The sequence below is a fragment of the Ursus maritimus genome, assembly GCF_017311325.1.
Source record: "Ursus maritimus isolate PB19 chromosome X unlocalized genomic scaffold, ASM1731132v1 scaffold_X1, whole genome shotgun sequence".
Classification (NCBI taxonomy): domain Eukaryota; kingdom Metazoa; phylum Chordata; class Mammalia; order Carnivora; family Ursidae; genus Ursus; species Ursus maritimus.
The window spans coordinates 42106631-42128831 of record NW_024423319.1 but is presented as its reverse complement, the minus strand read 5'-3'; positions in this window follow the sequence as shown (position 1 = coordinate 42128831).

Here is a 22201-nt window from a genome sequence, read left to right as displayed (position 1 = left end):
TGAGTACACATGAAACATTCTCCAGAATAGATCACATACTAGGTCACAAATCAGGCCTCAAAAAGGACAAAGAGATTGAGATCATACCATGCATATTTTCTAACCATAATGCTACGAAACTTGAAGTTAACCACAAGAAAAAATTTGGAAAGACCTCAAATACATGGAGGTTAAACAACATGCTACTAAAGAATGAATGGGTCAACCAGGAAATCCTCAAAAAAATTAAAAAAAAAACATGGAAACAAATAAAAATGAAAACACAATGGTCCCAAAACTTTGGTATGCAGCAAAAGCAGTCCTAAGAGGGAAGTATATAGCAATATGGGCTTACCTTAAGAAGCAAGAAAAATCTCAAATAAACAAACTAATCTTACACCTAGAACAGCTAGAAAAAGAATAACAAATGAAGCCTAAAGCCAGCAGGGGGAAAGAAATAATAAAGATTAGAGTAGAAATAAATGATATAGAAACTAAAAAATACAATAGATCAATGAAACCAAGAGCTGGTTCATTGAAAAAAATTAATAAAATTGATAAAGCCCTACCCAGGCTTATCAAAAAGAAAAAAAGACCCAAGTAAATAAAAGCACAAATGAGAGAAGAGAAGTAACAACACACACCACAGAAATACAAAAAATATATATAAGAGAATATTATGAATGCCAACAAATTTCACAGCCTGGAAGAAATGGATACATTCCTAGAAACATATAAACCCCCAAAACTGCAACAGCAAGAAATAGAAAACTTGAGCACACAGACAACCAGCAAAGAAATTGAATCAATAATAAAAAATCTCCCAGGAGGGCACCTGGGTGGCACAGCAGTTAAGTGCCTGCCTTCGGCTCAGGGCGTGATCCCAGCGTTCTGGGATCAAGCCCCACATCAGGCTCCTCCACTATGAGCCTGCTTCTTCCTCTCCCACTCCCCCTGCTTGTGTTCCCTCTCTCGCTGGCTATCTCTGTTAAATAAATAAATAAAATCTTTAAAAAAAAAAATCTCCCAGGAAACAAAAGGCAAGGATTAAATGGCTTCACAGGCAAATTCTACCAACTACTTAAAGAAGAGTTAATACCTATTCTTCTAAAGCTATTCCAAAGAATAGAAAAAGAAGGAAAACTTACAAATTCACTCTATGAGGCCAGCATTTCCCTGATACCAAAACCAGAAAGACTCCACTAAAAAAGTGAACTATAAGCCAATATCTCTGATGAACATGGATGTAAAATTTCTCAATAGAATACTAGCAAACTGAATTCAGTAGTACATTAAAAGAATCATTCACCACAATCAAGTACAATTTATTCCTGGGCTGCAAGAGTGGTTCAAAATTCACAAACCAATCAATGTGATACACCACATTAATAAAAGAAAGTATAAGGACCATATGATCCTTTCAATAGATGCAGAAGAGGCATTTGACAAAGTACAACATGATAAAAACTCAACAAGTTAGAGTTAGACAGAACATACCTCAATTTAATAAAGGCCATATATGAAAAACTCACAGCTAATATTATCCTCAACCAGGAAAAACTCAGATATTTTCCCCTATGGTCAGGAATAAAACAGGGATGTCCACTCTTACCACTGTTATTTAACATAGTACTTGAAGTACTAGCCACATCAGTCAGACAAATAAAAGAACTAAAAGTCATCCGAATCAGTAAGGAAGAAGTAAAACATTCACTATTTGCAGATGACATGATATTCTATATAAAAAACCTGAAAGACTCCACAAAAAAATTGCTGTAGCTGATACACGAATTCAGTAAAGTCACAGGATACAAAATCAATGTGCAGAAATCTGTTGCATTTCTATACACCAATAATGAAGCAGCAGGAAGAGAAATTAAGGAACCAATCTCATTTACAGTTGCACCAAAAACATAAGATATCTAGGAATAGACCTAACCAGAGATAAAAGGCCAGTACTCTGAAAACTACAAAACACTGATGAAAGAAATTGAAGAGGACACAAAGAAATGGAAACACATTCTATGTTCATGAATCGGAAGAACAAATATTGTTAAAATGTCCATATTTCCTGAGGCAATCTGCACATTAAAGCAATCCTATCAAAATACCACCAGCATTTTTCCCAGTGCTAGAACATACAATCCTAAAATTCATGTGGAACTGCAGAAGATGCTAAATAAATAAATAAATAAAAAGAAGATGCTAAATAACAACAACAACAACAAAACCTTGGAAAAGCAAAGCTAGAAGTATCACAATTCTGTACTTCATGTTATATTACAAAGCTGTAGGGATCAAAATAGTATGATACTGACACCAGAATAGACACATAGATCAATGGCACAGAACAGAAAATTCAGAAATGAACCCACAACTATATGGTCAATTAATCTGTGAAAAAGCAAGAAGGAATATCCAAAGGAAAGAAACAGTCTCTTCAATAATTAGTGTTGGCAAACTGGACAACTTTCCTTACAGCATACATAAAAATAAATTCAAAATGGAGTAAAGACCTAAATGTGAGGCCATTAAAATCCTAGAGGAAAGCACAGGCAGTAACCACTTTGATATTGGCTGTCACAACGTCTTACGAGATATGTCTCCTGAGGCAAGAAAAAGAAAATCAAAAATAAACTATTAGGACTTCATCAAAATAGTAAACTTCTTCACAGTGAAGGAAAACAATCAACAAAACTAAAAGGCATGAGAGAAGATGGAAACTATGGAGTGAGAGAAGATATTTGCAAATGACATATCTGATAAAGGGTCAGTATCCAAAGTATATAAAGAATTTATAGAAGTCAACACTGAAAAAACAAATAATCAAATTAAAAATGGGTTAAGTTATGAAGTTATCTTTTTCCAAAGAAGACATCCAGATGGCCAAAAGACACATAAAAAGATGCTCAATATCACTCATCATCAGGGAAATACAAATCAAAACTCAAATGAGATATCACCCCACACCAATCAGAATGCCTAAAATTAACAACACAAGAAACAACAGGTGTTGGCAAGGATATGGAGAAAGGGGAACCATCTAGCATTGTTAGTGGGAATGCAAACTGATGGAGCCACTCTAAAACAGTATGGAGGTTCCTTAAAAAGTTAAAAATAGAACTACCCTATGATCCAGCAATTGCACTACTGGGTATTTACTCAAAAAATACAAAAATACTAATTCAAAGGGATCCATGCACCCTGATGTTTATAGCAGCAATCTATAACAGCCAAATTATGGAAACTACTCAAATGTCCACTGACCAATGAATGGATAAAGAAGAGTTGGGGTGTGTGTGTGTGTGTGTGTGTGTGTGTGTGTGTGTTGTATACACACACACTGGAATATTACTCAGCCATAAAAAGGAATGAAATCTTTTCATTTGCAATGATGTGGATGGAGAGCATAATGTTAAACAAAATAAGTGAGTCGGATAAAGGCACATATCACGTGAATTCACTCATATGTGGAATCTAAGAAACAAAACAAATGATCAAAGGGAAAAAAGGAGAGAGAGACAAACCAAGAAACAGACCCTTAACTATAGTGAACAAACTGATGGTTACTAGAGGGGAGTAGGGTGGTATATTGGGTTAAATCGTTGATAGGGATTAAGGAGGGCACTTGTGATGAGCACAGGGTGTTGCATGTAAGTGTTGAACTACTAAATTGTACACCTGAAACTAATATTACACTGTACGTTAACTAATTGGAATTTAAATAAAAACTTTTTAAAAAAGAAATGTTAAAGGTATTCCTTTAAGTGAAAAAAAAATGGATGTAATTAGACATAAAGTTATGAATAAAAAGATGTAAAAGATGAAAACATCTACATAAAACATGGGAATTTAAATTTTTTCTTTTTCTTTTTTTAAGAATGATTGAACTTAAATAACCACAAATTAATATAGACTACTATTTACTTAGTAGTTTATAAACTAACTTTTATACATGTAATAAGGATGGTAATATTCTGGAAGCTCAGATAAGTGTTTACAAAAGTACTTGGTGAATTCAAAAGTCCTATCCAAAAAACCAAAAACAAAAACAAAAAAACCCTACATAAAAAACAAAACAAAACAAAAAAACCCACAAAAATCCCATCCAAATTTAGCATGGTGGTGTTTTCCTTCTGAGGCTTGGTCTTCAAGAAGCTAAATCTGAAGCATAATCTGATGTGGATAATGGGATAGATAAGTGTTAATTTTGGCTCTGCCAGTTTCATGTCCTTTTTAAATTTATGAGCTCTATGTGGTAATAGCCTTCTCTTATCAATTCTCTATATTTTCTGGATTCTAAAGTAGGTGTGATTTATTCAAGCAGGCACTGTGTTCTCTAAATCACAAAGTACTATTTACTTAGGATGTTATGTATGAACCACATGGTTACCACAAATCCAAAGCCTATGATAGATACATAAAAGTAGGAAAAAAGGAAAGCCAAACATAAAACTATAGAAACCTATCAATCACAAAGAAAGAGAGCAAAAGAATAAGAAAGGAACGGAGAAGAACTTCAAAAACAACTAGAAAACCAACAGCAAAATGACAATAAGTACAGAATTATCAATAATTACTTTAAATGTAAATGGCTTAAATGCCCCAATCAAAGACAAAGGATGACAGAATGGATTTAAAAAAAAGACAAGGGCCATCTATATGCTGCCTAAATGAGACTCACCTCAGATCTGAAGACCCATACAGACTGAAAGTGAAGGTATGGAAAGGCATTTACCGTGCAAACATAGACAAACAAAAAAGCTGAGTTAACAGTAATTACAACAGACAATAAGGACTTTGAAACAAAATCTGTGCCAAGAAGCAAAGAAGGGCATTACATAATGATAAAGGGATCAATCCAACAAGGGGGTATAACAATTGTAAATAACTACACATGCAATAGTGGAACACCCAGACACATAAAGCATATATTGTATGGAACCACAAAAGACTGAATAGCCAAAGCAATATTGAGAGAGAAAAACAAACCTGAAGGTATCACAATTCCAGATTTCAAGATATACTACAAAGCTGCAGTAATAAAAACAGTGTGGTATTGGCACAAGAATAGACAGATAGCTCAAAAGAACAGAATAGAGAGCCCAGAAATAGACCCACAATTATATGGTCAATAAATTTATGACAAAGGAGGTAAAAATATACAATGGGGAAAAAATAGTCTCTTCAATAAGTGGTGTTAGGAAATCTGGTCAGCTACACGCAAAAGAATGAAACTGGACCACCTTTTAACACCGTACATAAAAGTAAACTCAAAATGGATTAAGGACCTAAATGTGAGGCTTGAAACCATAAAAATTCTAGAAAGGAATACAGGCAGTAACTTGTTTTGCATTGGCCATAGCAACGTTTTTTCTAGATATGTCTCCTAAGGCAAGGGAAAAAAAGGAAATATAAATGTCATCAAAATAAAAAGCAAAGAAAGTCAAAACAAAAAGGCAACCTACTGAATGGGAGAAGATATTTGTAATTGATATATTCAATAAGAGGTTAATATCCAAAATGTATAAATAACTTATATGACAACACCAAATCATCATCATAATCATCATTATCATCATCATTTTCATCATCCTCATCTGATCAAAAATTGTGCAGAGGACCTGAATAGACTTTTTTTTCCCAAAGAAGACATCCAGATGGCCAAAAGACACATAAAAAGATGCTCAACATCACTAATCATCAGGGAAACGCAAATCAAAGCCACAATGAGATACCACCTTACACCTGTTAAAATGGCTAAAATAAAACAGACAAGCAATAAATGTTGACACGGATGTGGAAAAGGGGAACTTGTGCACTGTTGGTGGGAATGTAAATTGGTGCAGCCACTATGAAAAATAGTATGATGATTCCTCAAGAAATGAAAAATAGCACTAGTATATAATCCAGCTATTCCAATTCTGAATATTTAAAAAAATTACCTCAAAAAGATACCTGCACTCTCATGTTCACTGAAGCATTGTTTAAAATAGTCAAGATATGGAAACAAACTAAGTGTTCATCAGTGGATGAGTGGTATGTATCAGTACTTATTCTTTTTCACACTTGATTAATATTTTGTGGTATGAATGTACCAGAGTTTATCCCTTCACCTGTTGGTGAACATTTGGGCTATTTCTGGTTTTTGGCTATTACAGATAAAGCTGCTAGGAATATTCATATACATTTCTTTGTATGAACATATGTTTCATTGCCTGTCTAGACTTAAAGTGATAAAGAAATTATTAGTAATACAGAGTAATCTTAAAAGGATTATCTAAACCCATTCTCTTGGGGCTCCTGGGTGGCTCAGTCAGTTAAGCATCTGCCTTTGGCTCAGGTCATGATCCCAGCATCCTTGGATCGAGCCCCACGTGGGGCTCCTTTCTCAACAGGAAGCCTGCTTTTCCCTCTCCCTCTGTCTGCTGCTCCCCCTGCCTGTGCTCTCTCTCTCTCTCTCTCTCTCTCTCTCTCTGTCAAATAAACAAATAAAATCTTAAAAAAATAAAACCATTCTCTTGTGAAAGTCACAAAAGAAACACTGAGGAACTCATGAAGTTCTTTTTATTTTGATAGTCTTCAATCTACTGTACAGTGCCCTTTGGATACAAATGTGAGCTGCTCATCTCTACTAATAGGGTATACAGTACCATGGGAATGACTTTGAATATGTCCAGAGGCAAGACAATACAGTAGCAAAGAGATGTAAATGGTAAATAGGAGTCTGCCGGTGCACATGAGCCATATTTTAGAAAAGCCTGGGTTGATTCTATTTCAGATTATTTGTTTAATCAATGCAGAGATCCCTCACATACCTTTTGGAAGAGGAGGTTCCCACACCCTTGCACACATGGAGTTCCACTATCTGACACAAAAGCTACTCAGAGTATTGCATACTCTTTCCTCAGAATACTCTCTTCAGAATATTGCATATGATGGTTAGATGGTTTTCCTGTTTCAGCCATTGACAAAAGAATATTCAGGGTATTTACTCAGCATTTGCAAAGAAAACTAGACCTCTGAAATATCTGTCTCTTGCATTTATTTAACAAGAACATGTCTGATGGGAGAGTGAAAACATTCCCAGAAGAAATTGTTGTTATATTCCGTATCCATTGTATACTGCCAAGGAAAGGGCAGAATCTGTCATTTTTGATAGACCACCTCAAGGAAGTCCTTTTTTGCACATTACTATAATTATCTTTCTCCTTAAAACCAAACCAGACCTTAGCACCCACATGCCAGGAATTACGAAAAGGTATTTTATTTGATATATTCTTCAATATAGCCCAAAATATATACAATGGAATATTACTCAGCTATCAAAAAGAGCAATTTCTCAACATTTGCTGCAACATGGACGGCACTGGAGGAGATCATGCTAAGTGAAATAAGTCAAGCAGAGAAAGACAATTATCATATGGTTTCTCTCATCTATGGAACATAAGAACTAGGAAGATTGGTAGGGGAAGAAAGGGATAAAGAAAGGGGGGGTAATCAGAAGGGGGAATGAAGCATGAGAGACTATGGACTCTGAGAAACAAATTGAGGGCTTTAGAGGGGAGGGGGGTGGGGGAATGGGATGGACTGGTGATGGGTAGTAAGGAGGGCACGTATTGCATGGTGCACTGGGTGTTAGACGCAACTAATGAATCATCGAACTTTACATCAAAAACCAGGGATGTACTGTATGGTGACTAACATAATATAATAAAAAAATTAAAAAAATATAGCCCAAAATAATAACAACCAGAATTTATGTGTATATATGTATATACTGGTAGTTTTAGCAATTGAGATTATTTATAATGTTTATCACAGTCTCTGGATTTTATGCCATCTGGTTTGATGTCCTTTAATACCTCCAATTTCATGGGAATGAAGAGAAGTAAGGCATAGAAAAGACCCTGTGTTCAGGTTTAGAGAACACAGTGCCCGCTTGAATAAATCACACCTACTTTAGAATCCAGAAAATATAGAGAATTGATAAGAGAAGGCTATTACCACATAGGAGCTCATAAATTTAAAAAGGACATGAAACTGGCAGAGCCAAAATTAACACTTATTTATCCCATTATCCACATCAGAATATGCTTCAAATTTAGCTTCTTGAAGACCAAGCCTCAGAAGGAAAACACCACCATGCTAAATTTGGATGGGATTTTTGTGGGGTTTTTTTGTTTTGTTTTGTTTTTTATGTAGGGTTTTTTTTGTTTTGTTTTTTTGTTTTTGTTTTTGGATAGGACTTTTGAATTCACCAAGTACTTTTGTAAACACTTATCTGAGCTTCCCTAATATTACCATCCTTATTACATGTATAATAGTTAGCTTATAAAAAGTTAGGTAATCTGCCCAGGGCCAGATAATCTGCATTTTTGTGATAAATCCAAAACCAGGATCCAGATCTCCTGTGCACATTCCACTCTACCAGACTATGTTTCCATTTTTACACAAGCTTATATCACAGAGCGTTAAGTTCAAAGCAACAATGAATAACCTTGTTTCAGATTTGTGTTAGACATATACGACAGACTGTTGATACCAAAAGTTTTGACATAATTGAGTGATCCCAAAGGTCCACAGCATGTCATTTTGCTGAGATCTAAATTTGCACTATAGAAAGATCAATATACACGTCACTTATGGTTAAGCCCAGCCTATCATCCAGCATCTACATGTCTGTGAGGTTATTTTAATTTCCACTTTGTCTTAATATAGAGCGTAACTCCCATTAAAATTATTTTTTCATGAAAATGGTCCTCACAGAAAGCCATCTGCTAGTTATGGTGATTAAATAGAAAGCGGTCCCAGAAAGTAATGGTTCTTAGAACATGGAAGTTTTAGATCAACTTAAGAATAGAATGGAGAACTTGCCTACAGCTCAGAGTGATTATGGGAACAAATTCACCATGTACTCTACAAGGAAAAAATATTTTTGAAATTTATTTATCTGGTGCTTCAGTGTGGGCAAAATTGCATGTTATAGAGAAAATGATAAGCTACATTATGATTTATGAATTGGGGATTCCTTTGTTGGAATTGTCTAGACTGTGCTTTTTACACTATTCTTCCCTTATTAATCTACTTTGCAAGAAGAAAATAAAATCAATGTCAGCAAAGAATAATAGCTTATATATTTGATGATAAATTTATAATTAAAACAAAGTTTTTAATGATAATCACAAAGATGAATAAAAAATGCTGCAGTATTGTCTAGAATTGTTTAAATACTACAAATAACTCCAAGAATATAAAAGGCATGTTTAGACTGTTTTCCCTGCATGTACTTTTTATAAATTTTTTAATTAAAAATTCTTCCTTTGATTTGTATTATCCAATTTTTCTTGAAATGACAAACATCAGAATAAACATATTTTCCCTATGCAATATTAATAATAGTGGATAGTCTATTATTATTTTCTCACCAATAAAAATTAACTTATTCTTTTGATTAATGTTAACTTCAAAGGCAAGTCCAAGTAATCAGTAATTAATACTCTCAAAAAAGAAAAATAAAGGAGAATTCTTTCCATTTGATTTCTTCCTGTTAGTTCCTAGAAGGGAGGCAGTAAAAATAAGCAGTTCTAAAAACTGATTAATTTTCTTTACTTCTTCATTTTTGATAACATCTTAATTTTTAAATTTCCCAGAAGCTCTTGTGACTAATTTTTTTTATGTGCAGTGATATGAGGATTGGAAGAAGAGTTGAAAATGGGTCACCTCTGAGCTTTCCTTTGGATGTTAAACAGTCCTTTTCTGTCTCCCAGTGATAACCAGGAGCCATTTGTTCAGTTCTTTTTCTCTGTCATCCTCAGGTAAGCCTCTGAACATCCCTTGCAAAGCATTCTTTGGGTTCAGTGGAGAGTCCGGACCAATGATCTACTGGATGAAAGGGGAGAAGTTTATTGAAGAACTGGCAGGTCACATTAGAGAAGGTGAAATAAGGTACAGAACTTGAATTGGTGATTTTTCTTTTCTCTCTTTGCAGTTAAGCAATGGAACATCCTAGAAGAGCTTCTGCCTGGAATTTTAATTGCAACTCCAAATCATTCCATTTTCTAAAAGCTGATCTGGTGGAGAGAGTGGTGCATTTCCCTAAGAAATGCAAATGTGTAAGCTTCCAATATAAGGAGGTTTTCTCAGGTTCTAAAAATATGCCATGGAGTATAATGACCCCCTCAAAGCCGCTTAAGCAAATTCCTTTGAGTTTCCAAAGTTTAGGCCACTGTTACTCCATCCAGCCATAGCAAATGCAAACGTTGTAGGTGACTCCTCAGACCACTGGGCAAATGCTTATTTACTCCCTAGGAGGAGACAACTTTCATATGTCATAGTTGTAAAGCTACAGTGACAGTAGTAAGCTACTACTTGCCAAAATAACTGTTGACTCTCGTTGAATAGTGTTTATTTTTCCCAGTACCCACTGCTCACCCTGAAAGTGACTTTCAAGTTAGCACCACCCTATACATCTTTTCATTCTCCTGTCACAGTTACCTCCCTGGTACATAGACATCTATTCTATTGGTTTTCTAATCCTATTTAATACAACATCATTTGTACAAATAAAGAACAGGTAATCTTTCCTACCTCACTCAGACTATTGGGTTGCCCTTTGATTTTATAGGTGGTGATATATAGTGTACATTTCTCATTCCAATACGAGTTGGGACCCTTCTCCCTCCACCCCCATTAAAAATGTTGTAGTGGAAACCAATCCAACATTTCAGTGCAACTAATGTTAAAATGCATTTTTTCACTTTTTATTGAATATATAGCAGTGCAAAAGAAACAAGTACACTTTATATTATTTTCCATGATTAAATATAATTTATTATAACTATCTTGACAGTTTCTTTTCATGTGTCCACCCAGTAACTCCACCCCAGAGAGCATAATATTGAGGATCCATGAACCCTCTGAGAGCCTATGCAAAATATTGACTATATGAACTTATTTCTAGGATAAAAGTACATGAAAGTGTCCAAATTAGTCATTTGTCATCAGGGAAATGCAAATTAAAACCCTGTGATAACACTTTATACTCACTAGGCTGGTTATAATCAGAAAGATTGTAGCAAGTGTTGGCTTGCATGTGGAGAAATTGAAATCCTCATACACTACTGGTGGGAGTATAAAATGGCGCAGCCACTTTGGATAACAGTCTGGCGGTTCCTTAAATCATTAAGCGTATAGTTATCAGCAAGTCCCCTCCCAGGAATATAACCAAGAAAAATAAAAACATACATCCACACAAAAACTTGTACACAAATGTTCATTGCAGCATTATTCATAATAGACAAAATGTAGAAATAACCTAATGTCTATCAACTGATGAATGGATAAATAAAATGTGGTATATTCATACAATGAAATATTATTCACCTGTAAAAAGAATGAATAAAGTATTGATATACACTACAACATGGATGAACCTTGAAAACATACTCAGTGAAAGAAGCCAGTGGGGAAAAAAACCCTACATATTATATGCTTTCATTTATATGAAATGTCTAGAATAAGCAAATCTATAAAGACAGAAAGTAGATTGGAGGTTTCTTAGGGCTGGGGGGAAGGTGGGATAGGGGTAAATACTTAAAGTGCATGGGTGATTTTTTTTATAACATAAAATGCACTGTTTTAAAGTGTACAATTTAGTAACGTTTAGTTCATTCACAACGTTGTACAACCACAACCACTATCCAGTTCCAGAAAATTTTCGTCACCTCCAAAATCCTGTACCCATTAAGCAGTCTGAAGCTTCGTTTTAAGGTGATGAAAATGTTACAAAATTGACTGTGGCAATGGTTGCACATATCTGTGGATATATTAAAAAACAGTGAATTGTACATTTTAAATGGATGAATTATATGGTATATAAATTATATCTCAATAAAGCTGTTCAAAAAAAACTTCCAATCAATTGCCTGGCTCATAACATGTTCAGAAAAATAATCAATATACTATTTATAAATAATTCATAGCTCTTAATTCGCACTTGAAATTTAAGTTTCCTTGGGGCGCCTGGGTGGCTCAGATGGTTAGACTTCTACCTTCGACTCAGGTCATGATCCCAGAGTCCTGGGATCAGGCTCCTGGCTCAGCTGGGAATTTGTTTCTCCCTCTTCCTCTGCCTCTCCCCATGCTCATGCTCTCTTTCTCTGTATCTATCTCAAATAAATTAATAAAATCCTTTAAAAATTGTTTAAATGAATAAAAACAAAGTTTAAGTTTCCTAATTACTAACACTTTGTTAGCAAATTTCAAGTTAAGGTTTATGAAATTAATGCAACTGAATTTCTTTTAAATTATTTCAGAAGATACATGTTTAGGATTATTCTCAATGCATTTCCTATATAAGACTGAGGATTGTTCTTCATTTTTCAAAAAAAAAAAAAAAACTGATCCCCAAAGGACAAGTGGTAGGTACAATGGTACATAGTAGCAAAATTTCCACTACCAAAAAGCTCAGAACTATGTTAATGATCAAGGGTAGTAGTTATATGAACCTAAGATAATTATCTCTCTCGTACATGACTGATTGGATTGTACTAAATGAACAGATTTAATGGGGATATAGTTGACAAACAATAAAGAGTACACAATTTAAAGCATACAATCTGTAAGGGCCAATATGTGTATACACCTATGAAACTATCACCATAATTAAAATAATGAACATATGAATCGCCCACAAGTTTCTCTTTTGTAATCCCTCCCCCCTGCCTTACTTCCACAATACTGATCTGTCACTATAAATCGGTTTGCATATTCCAGAATTTTATATAAATATAATAAAGCAGTACATACTTTTTTTGGTCTGGATTATTTAAGTTAACACAATTATTTTGAGATTCATCCATCTTGTTAAATGTAGCAATAGTTCATTCTTTTTATTGCTGAGTAGTATTCCATTATATGGATATAACCAGTCTGGTCACTTGCTGAAGGATATTTGGGTTGTTTGCAGTTTAGGGGTTATTCCAGATAAAGCTGCTATGAACATTCACTTATGCATTTTTGCATGCTCATATACTTCCTTTTTTTCTTGAGTAAATACCAAGACATGGCATGGCTGAGTTATATAATAAGTGTACATTTAACTTCATTAGTTCATTTTTTAGCTCTGTTTTAAAAACGATTTTTAGAATAACTTTAGATTTACAGAAAAATTGTGAAGATAAGGTCTTAGTCTGCTTCGGTTGCTATAACAAAAATTCCATAGACTAGGTGGCTTAAACAACACATATTTATTTCTTATGGTTCTGAAGACTGGAAAGTTCAAGATCAAGGCACCAGCAGATTTAATGTCTGATGAGGGCCTACTTCCTCATTCATAGATGGTCATCTTCTCGCTATACCCTCGCATATCCTGACATGATGGGAAAGGTAAGAAAACTCTCCAGAGTTTCTTTTGTAAGGGCAGTAATCCCATTCATTAGGGCTCCTTTCTCATGACCTAATCACCTCCCCAAAAGCCCCACCTTTTAATACCATCACGTTAAAAGTTAAAATTTCAAAATATGAATGTTTTGGGGGGAGGGGCTACAAACATTGAATCCATAACAAACAGTATAGAGAGTTCGCTACATACCGCATACCCAGCTTTCCCGGTTATTAATATCTTAAGTTACTGTGGTACCTTTATTACAATTAATGAACCAAAATTGACATATTATCATTAACTGAAGTCCATATTTTATTCAAATTTCATTAGCTTTTACCTACTGTTCTTTTTAATCCGGAATTACTTAACTTTTTAAGAATCTGCCAAACTCTATTCCAAATTGGTTATACCATTTTACAAAAGAAAAATTAGACCCTACTGCTGCTCTCTAGCAGCAAATGTTTAGAATGGTGAGAGACAAAGCATACATATATGAAACAGTTCAGTCTAGTCCAAGCTACTTTATTAGGTGCAAATTAACCAACATTTAGGTACTATAGGAAGTCAACCTTTCAGGACTTGCAAAATGCCATTGTTTATTTGATTTTGTTACATCTTCTTTCTCCACTCTCCCCTGCCCTCCCCGTAAAAAAGGAAACATACCTATATTTGCAGTGGAGGAAAGTAACACGGAACTTGTTTTGAAAATTTACAAAACGCTTCTAGCTAACTAGAGATACCTTCAGAGAAATGTAAACAAAGAGGCAGGGATTCTTAGCCAAGATAAATACATAGGCAGCCATTTTGTAATATTAATTATATGATCTTGATTTATTTGAGAGCTTGTGTGGGTGCAGGAATTCCTTCAGGATATGGCCATTTATGTTAACACAGGAGTTACTAGATTCTGTCTTCTAGCCTTCAAAGTCATGTCCTTGAAAGAAAGTATATAAGATTTTTACACAGCATGGCAGATTGGAACAAATCTGGTAGTTTGATTTTAAAAATGCTAATCATACCGTTAGTTCAACAAAGAGAAGATCTGCATTCTTTCATAGCCCACACATTTTCTCCAAAGAGAACAGTTCTAATGGTAGAATGCTGAAGATGTTAAGTTGAGGATTCCTCTGGAAAGCATTTCTGGAAACAAAATTTCCTCCTGGATGCATGGCTCTCCCTCAGGGTATTGTATTTGCTTCATATTTTAATTGATTAACTCTTATGTTGTGCATGCATGTCAGAAGTGCACTGCCCCATAGATCTAAAAAGTGGGGATGGAAATAAATTGCTCCCAAGCAGTTGACTTGTGGAGAACCTGCCACAAAGGCACTGTATCTGGCAGGAGGACTGGCCACACTGCCTAGGTTCTCAATTTCCTGGGCAGCAGCTTGATCCTAGAAGTATGTGTTGCGACTTTTTTTTCTCTTACTATTGCCCCTGAGGAATAGAGAACTTTGGGGGAGAAAACACCTACCTAGGGAAAAAACTTGGATATTTACCAAAGGCTTGATGAAAAAATGTCACTCAGACTACAGTGAATGCAACTTCTGTACAAAGCAGTACCCCTGCAGCTTGACTATCATATTTGGTCAAATCCTGAGGAGGGATTTGGAGTTATCATTTGTTTAATCTTTGGGTTACTTTTTTTCTTTTCCTCTGGGTTACTTTGACCACAGTGGCTCCTTGCATCTCCTGACTTGCAACCTATTGTCAAAGCACTCAGGCTCCACCCTGGGCATACAGATTCTCCTTTATCTCCCTTCAGCAGAAATTGGCATTCCCCTTCCAGTTCTCTGATGTTGCTAAGAGACTGAGCCTTGAGGAAATCTGAACCCAAATGTAGTATCTATTCACAACTGCCAGCCTATCCCATACAACTGCATCCCAGATTCTCCAATGACCCCAGAAGATGTCATCTGTAAGGATGTTAAAGGAATTTGGTGTGTGCAGTAGCATAAGCTGCAATTGTGCAAGTTTGCTTATTTTTTTCTACCAGTTTAAAGTCATTGCAACAAGCTGCTCTCTATAAACTCTACCATGTATATTCAGAGAAATCAAATTATCATTGGGAAGAGACCCACTGAAAATCATCATTAGGAAAGGACATCCTAATTTCCGTTGCTCTGTTAAAGCTTAATGGGAAGAGTTTGCAGAGTGGCATAAGAGAGTTCATGAAAAAGAGTAGTAGTCTTTGGGTGTGAGCATTTTCAAAAGGCCAATCCAGTTCCATGTCTTTACAGAACTTCCTTTTAATTAATCTTACCAGAGTCTTGAGAATTAGGAAAATAAAATAATTTGCTAGTAAGGTATGTACTCCACAGTGCTAATAAAAAAATGTCAGAGAAATCAAACTCATCCTATTAAACAACAAGAACAAAATAGTTTCTACGCTTGCTTGCAGGATTATGAATTGCATCTGATTGCAAAAGGAGACTGCATGAATTTCAATGCAATTGCTTTGCATCAATGGAGAGTAATTTTTTATTATAAATCTCACTTTACAAATCTTCCTATCCGTATCTAATATTTTCCCCCTTAGGCAATACCATAAAACGTTTACCAATCTTTTATAATTCTTGAGCTGAAAAACATATTCAATTTATCTTAAGGTTTTTTAAACAAGCTTCTTAAAATGCAAATAATTTTATTTACTTTCAATTACTGAAAGGCTACAAGTTGTATATTGGCTTTGCTTGGTTTTAGTTTTGTTTTCTTCACTCCTACTTCCACCACGTTCTGGCTTTCTGTTTCCATTTCTTTACCTTAACATCCTTTCTCTGAATGAGTAAAATGCTCTCAACAAAGAAGGGAATATGGTACAGGTATGAAAAGATTTTATTCTTGAAATAAAGTGAGCCTATATTAAAGACCCAAAGTAACGCTGCACTGGGTGTTATACACAGTTAATGAATCATCGAACTTTACATCGGAAACCGGGGATGTACTGTATGGTGACTAACATAATATAATAAAAACATATTATTTAAAAAAACATATGGAGCTGTGAATATGTAGTTTGTCCCCCAAGTATAAACTATTGAAGTCCCAGGCAGCCCAAGGCAAATGATGTGCTCTGTTTTGGCAACTTCCCACCATACTTTTTCAGTGTCTTGAAGCACCCCATCTGCTCTGGCCTTCCTCAAGTTGAGCTAACACACACACACACACACACACACACACACACACACAGACACAGACACACACACACACACACACACACACACACACACACACACACACCATCTCTCCTTTTCCTCCATTCACAGTTCATGTCATTGGAAGAAGGAACACTGATCAATCACTTTGACTTTGATTTAAATAAGTTTCAAATCTTATGACCTATATGTGAATGTAGATTTTGTAAGTCATGAGGAGGCTTCAGTGGAAAGTAAACTTCATAAGTAGCATAGATTTACCTAGGAGCAATCTTAAATGCCAGTTATCTGAAGGATGAATTTTAGAGGAGTGATGATTCTACTCTTCACAGTTCTAGTTCCACAGTGGATCTTAGCCTTGATCTATGCATAAAATATTTAAAGCCTACCTAAGACATATTTGTTATATCTCTTCTTTTACTGAGCAGACTCTAGATGCCCAGTCTCAAATATAATGTCTTATATTATAAGCTACACTAGACAAGAATCCATAATTAGCAAATAATAATAATTTCTCTTCATGTTTTTTTACTACACAGTAAATTGCAAAAACATTTTGGCATCCTTAATTACATTGGAATTTTCATGACAGTCATCTGAGGTAAATAGTATCACTTTATTTTATGGAATAAAGAAATTGGTTTAGAGATTGAGGAAGAGCTGTCGCTGGGCAGTTTGTTCACAGCTCAGTGGAGCTAGACTGAATTCATCAAAACACAACTAGCAAGAATCCTCAGTTGCCCAGAATGATTTGTTGTGCACCACATTTAGGATGTAGAGTCAAAACTTGCCCAGGACTGAAAGAGTGAAAATCAGTCTGGACTGAGAATAAGCAGTCCTGCTATTAATCAGCCTGGGAGGACAGACAGATAAAGCCAGCTGCAAAGTTAACAGAAAACACTGTTTCTCCCAAGGTCATGCAGCAATTGTAAAATACCATAACGACCCCCACCTCCTTTGAGTGACTACTGCTTTCTTACCAGTAATGGCCCTGACCTACTTTGCTATTTTCATATATTACTGGGAATACCCAATTGCTAAGCCATCCTTGCCTCATGACAGTTCTCAACCCCTAATCAATCCTCCCTTCTCCCAAACCTGCCTTAAAAATCCCAACCAATCCAGAATTTATCAGGGCTTCCCTAGACTCTACTCTTTCAGTGGAAATTCAAAAATTATAAAACATGCTTTCTTTCTACCTTCAATTGAGGAATAATCCACAGTTACTCTGAAGTGTCCCACCCTCAATACATTCAGTCAGTAAGTCTGACTTTGTCAGACTATATGTTTGATCCTGGTCACTAATAAGGCTTTAATAGGTACTAAAAAATGACATTAAAAGAAAGATTTTAAGAGGTTTTTAAAAACATACTCCTATTCTTGATATTCTCAATCATCATTCCTGGACAATGATTACTCATACTCATAATAATAACCCAGAGACTGTGCAAGATACCTAGACATCACAAGAGGGCTCAGTTTGGTTTAAGAGACCATTTAGGATGAATAGTAATTGGAATTGGATATTTTATTTTATATTTTATTTTATTTTATTTTATTTTGGGGGAATCAAATCTCTTCCCTTTATTTCATACTAGATTTTTAAAAATTTCCAGCTTTGTTGGGGTATAAATATAAAAATTGTGTGTATTTAACATAATGTTTTGATATATGTATACATTGCAAATCAAGCTAAACCAAATCAAGCTAATTAACTTATCCACCACCATACATAGTTACCATTTTTTGTGTGTGTATGAAAACACTTGAGACTTACTCTCGTAGCAAATTTCAAATATACAGTACACTTGTTACTAACTATAGTCATCATGCTGTACATTAGGTCTCTAGAACTTATTCATTATATAACTGAATGACCTGCATCTCCCTTTTTCTTCCTCTAGCTCTTGGTAACCACCATTCTATTCTGTTACTATGAGTTTGGCATTTTTAGATTCCACATATAAGTGATATCATATCTTATAGTATATTTCATTTTCTGACTTATTTCACTTTGCATAATATTTTTCAGGTTCCCTTACGTTGTTGCAAATGGCAAGGTTTCCTTATTTTTTAAGACTGAATAATATTTTATTGTATATGTAAACCACATTTTTTTAAACCATTTCTCCATTGATGGACACAGGTTGTTTCCCTATCTTGGCTATTATATAATGCCTTAATGAATATGAGAGTGAAAATACCTGAGATCTTGATTTCATTTCCTTTGCATATATATCCAGAAGTGGGATTGCTGGGTCATATGGTAGTTCTATTTTTAATTTTTTGAGGAATATCTGGATTGTTGTCCATAGTGGCCACACCAATTTATATTCCAACCAACAGTGTACAGAGTTCCCTTTTATTCATATCCTGGCCAACAATTTTTATCTTTTGTCTTTCTGATAATAGCCATTCTAGCAGGTGGGAGATGATATCTCATTGTGATTTTGATTTACATTTCCCTGATGATAGTGAAGTTGAGCAACTTTTTATATACCCATTAGCCATTTTTATGTCTCCTTTGACGAAATATTTATTCAGGCCCTTTGCCCATTTTAATAAGGTTATTTGTTTTGTTTTGTTTTTATATTGAGTTCTAAGAGTTCCTTATATGTTTTGGATTTTAACCCCTTATCAGATATATAATTTGCAAATATTTTCTTCTATTCCCTAAGTTACCTTTCCGTTCTCTCTCTTTTTTTTTCCAGAGAAAGAGCGGGGGGAGTGGAAAAGGGAGAGCGCAAGAAAGAATCTTAAGCAGGCTCCACGCCCAGTGCATAGCCCAACATGGGGCTCAATCTCACAATCATAAGCTCATGACCTGAGCTGAAATCAAGAGTCAGATGCTTAACTGACTGAGCCACCCAGGTGTCCCTTCCACTATAATCGACATACATTACATTAGTTTTAGGTGTACAACATAATGATTTTATATTTGTATATATTGCAAAATGATCACCACCATAAGTCTAGTTACATTTGTCACCATAATAATTAGTTTTTTCTTATAATGAGCAATTTTAAGATTTACTCTATTAGCAACTTTCAAATATATAACACGGTATTATTAACTATAGTTGCCATGCCGTACATTACATCCCCATCACTTATGTATTTTGTAATTGGAAATTTGTGCCTTTTAATTCCCTTCACCCATTTTGCCCACTCTTCAACCCCCTGCCTCTCCACCAATTTGGTCTTTGTATGTATGAGCTTGTTTTTTTTTTTTTCTTTTTTTAGATTCCACATGTAAGTGAGACCATACGGTATTTTAGAAACTTTTTAGTTTGATGTACTTGTTTTTCTTTTTGGTTTGTTTGTTATTTTGTTTTTCTTGCCTGTGCTTTTGGTATCATACACAAAAAAATCATTGCCTAGACCAATGTTAGAAAGTTTTTCCTTATGTTTTCTTCTAGTAGCTTTATGGTTTCAGATCTTTAATCCTTTTTGGATTGATTTTTGTATATGATATGAGATAAGGGTCCAATTTTATTCTTCTGTATGTGGATATAAAGTTTTTCCAGTACTACTTACTGAAGAGACTATCCTTTCCCCATTGTGTATTTTTGAAATGCTTTTTGAAAATCTGTTGACTATGGATTGTGGATTTATTTCTCAGTGCTCTATACTGTTCTGTCTATATGTCTATTTTTATACTAAGCCATACGATTTGGTTACTGCAGCTTTGTGATATCATTTGATATCAGGAAGTGCAATCCCTCCAGGTTTGCTCTTCTTGTTCAAGATTGTTTTAGCTATTTGGTGTCTTTTGTGGTTCCATATATTTTAAGATATTTTTACTATTTCTATAAAAAATGCCATTGGGATTTTGATACAGATTACACTGAATCTATAGATCACTTTGGATGGTTTAGACATTTTAACAATATTAATTCTTCCAATATATGAATACAGGCTATCTTTCCATCTATTTGTGTTTTCTTTATTTTCTTTCATCAACATTTTATAATTTTCATTATACACATCATTCACCCCTTTGGTTAAGTTTATTCGTAAGTACTTTATTATTTTTGTTTCTAATGGATGGTATTTTCTTAATATCCTTTTTTGTGGCTTCTCAGGTTTTAATTGAACATTTTATGTGCTTTTATTTTCTCTTCTCTCTTAGCATATCAATTGTACTCTTAAAAAATTAAGTGGTAGGCCTATAGTTTGCAATATACATTTACGACTAAGTCCACTTTCAAATAATACTATACAGCTTCACATATAGTGCAGGTACTTTAAAACAGTCATTAATTTCACTTATCCATAAACTATAATCACCAAATACAACAATGTTATTGTTTTTCCCCATTTTTAACTTTATTAAAAATGATTCACAAATGTAATTGTATATATTTAAAGTGTACAATGTGATGATTTGATATACATATACCTTGTAGAATGATTACCAAGATCAAGATAATTAACACATCCATCAGCTCACACAATTAACATAATTAACGCTTTTTTAAAATGTGGTGAGAAAGTCTAAGATCTACTCTCAGCAACTTTCACATATACAATACCATATTCTTAGCTATAGTCACCTGCTATATAATAGATCATCAGAACTTATTTTTCCTTAACTGCCGTTATTGCTATTATTGTTCTAAACAAACTGTGACATGTTAGATAAATCATGAATAGAAAAAAGGAAATATTTTATCTTCATTTACTTCTTCTCTAACACTCTTTCTTTCATTATTTAGATCCAAATTTCTGACCTACATCATTTTCATTTTTTCTGAAGAACTTTTAACACTGTTTGCAAGACAGGTTTAGTGGCAACAGGTTCCCTCAGTTTTTCTTTGTCTCAGAAACTCTATTTCTCCTTCGCTTTTGATGAATACTTTAGATGGATGCAGTATTTTAGGTTAGTGGTTATTTTTTTCAACACTTTAAATATTTAATTCCACTCTTCTTGCTTGCATTGTTTCTAAAAATAAGTCTTATTCTTGTTCTTGTGTAGGTACTTTTATTTCCTCTGGATCATTTCAAGATTTTTTTCTTTGCTTTGATTTTCTGCAGTTAGAATATAATATATCAAGGTGTATATATTTTAGTATTAATTCCACTTGGTATTCTCTGAGCTTCCTACAATCTGTGGTTTGGAGTCTTTCATCAACTTTGGAAAATTCTCAGCTCAGTACTTCAAATATTTCTAATTATTCCTTTCTTTCTTCTCTTTCTTTCTTCTTCTTTCTTTTGGTATTTCCATTACATGTATCTTATCCTTTTTATAATTATCCTTTGGTAGCTTCATATTTTATTCCATTTTTTTCAGACCTTTTCCTCTTTACATTTTAGTTTAGGAGATTTGTACTAATGTATCTTCAAGATCACCAATTCTTTCTTCACCTCTGTCCAGTCTACTGATAAGCCCATGAAAAGCATTCTTTATTTCTATTACTGTAACTGTGTTTTTATTTCTAGCATTTTCTTTTGATTCTTTCTTAGAGTTTCCATTTCTCCAGTTACATTACCCATCTGTTGATATATATTGTTCACTTTTCCCATTGGATCCCTTAACATATTAAACATAGTTATTTTGCATTTCCAGTATGATCATTCCAAAATCTCTGCCATATTTGAATATGGTTCTGATGCGTGCTTTGTCTCTTCAGACTGCATTCTTTGGGTTTTTGTTTGTTTGGGGTTTTTTTGGGGGGGG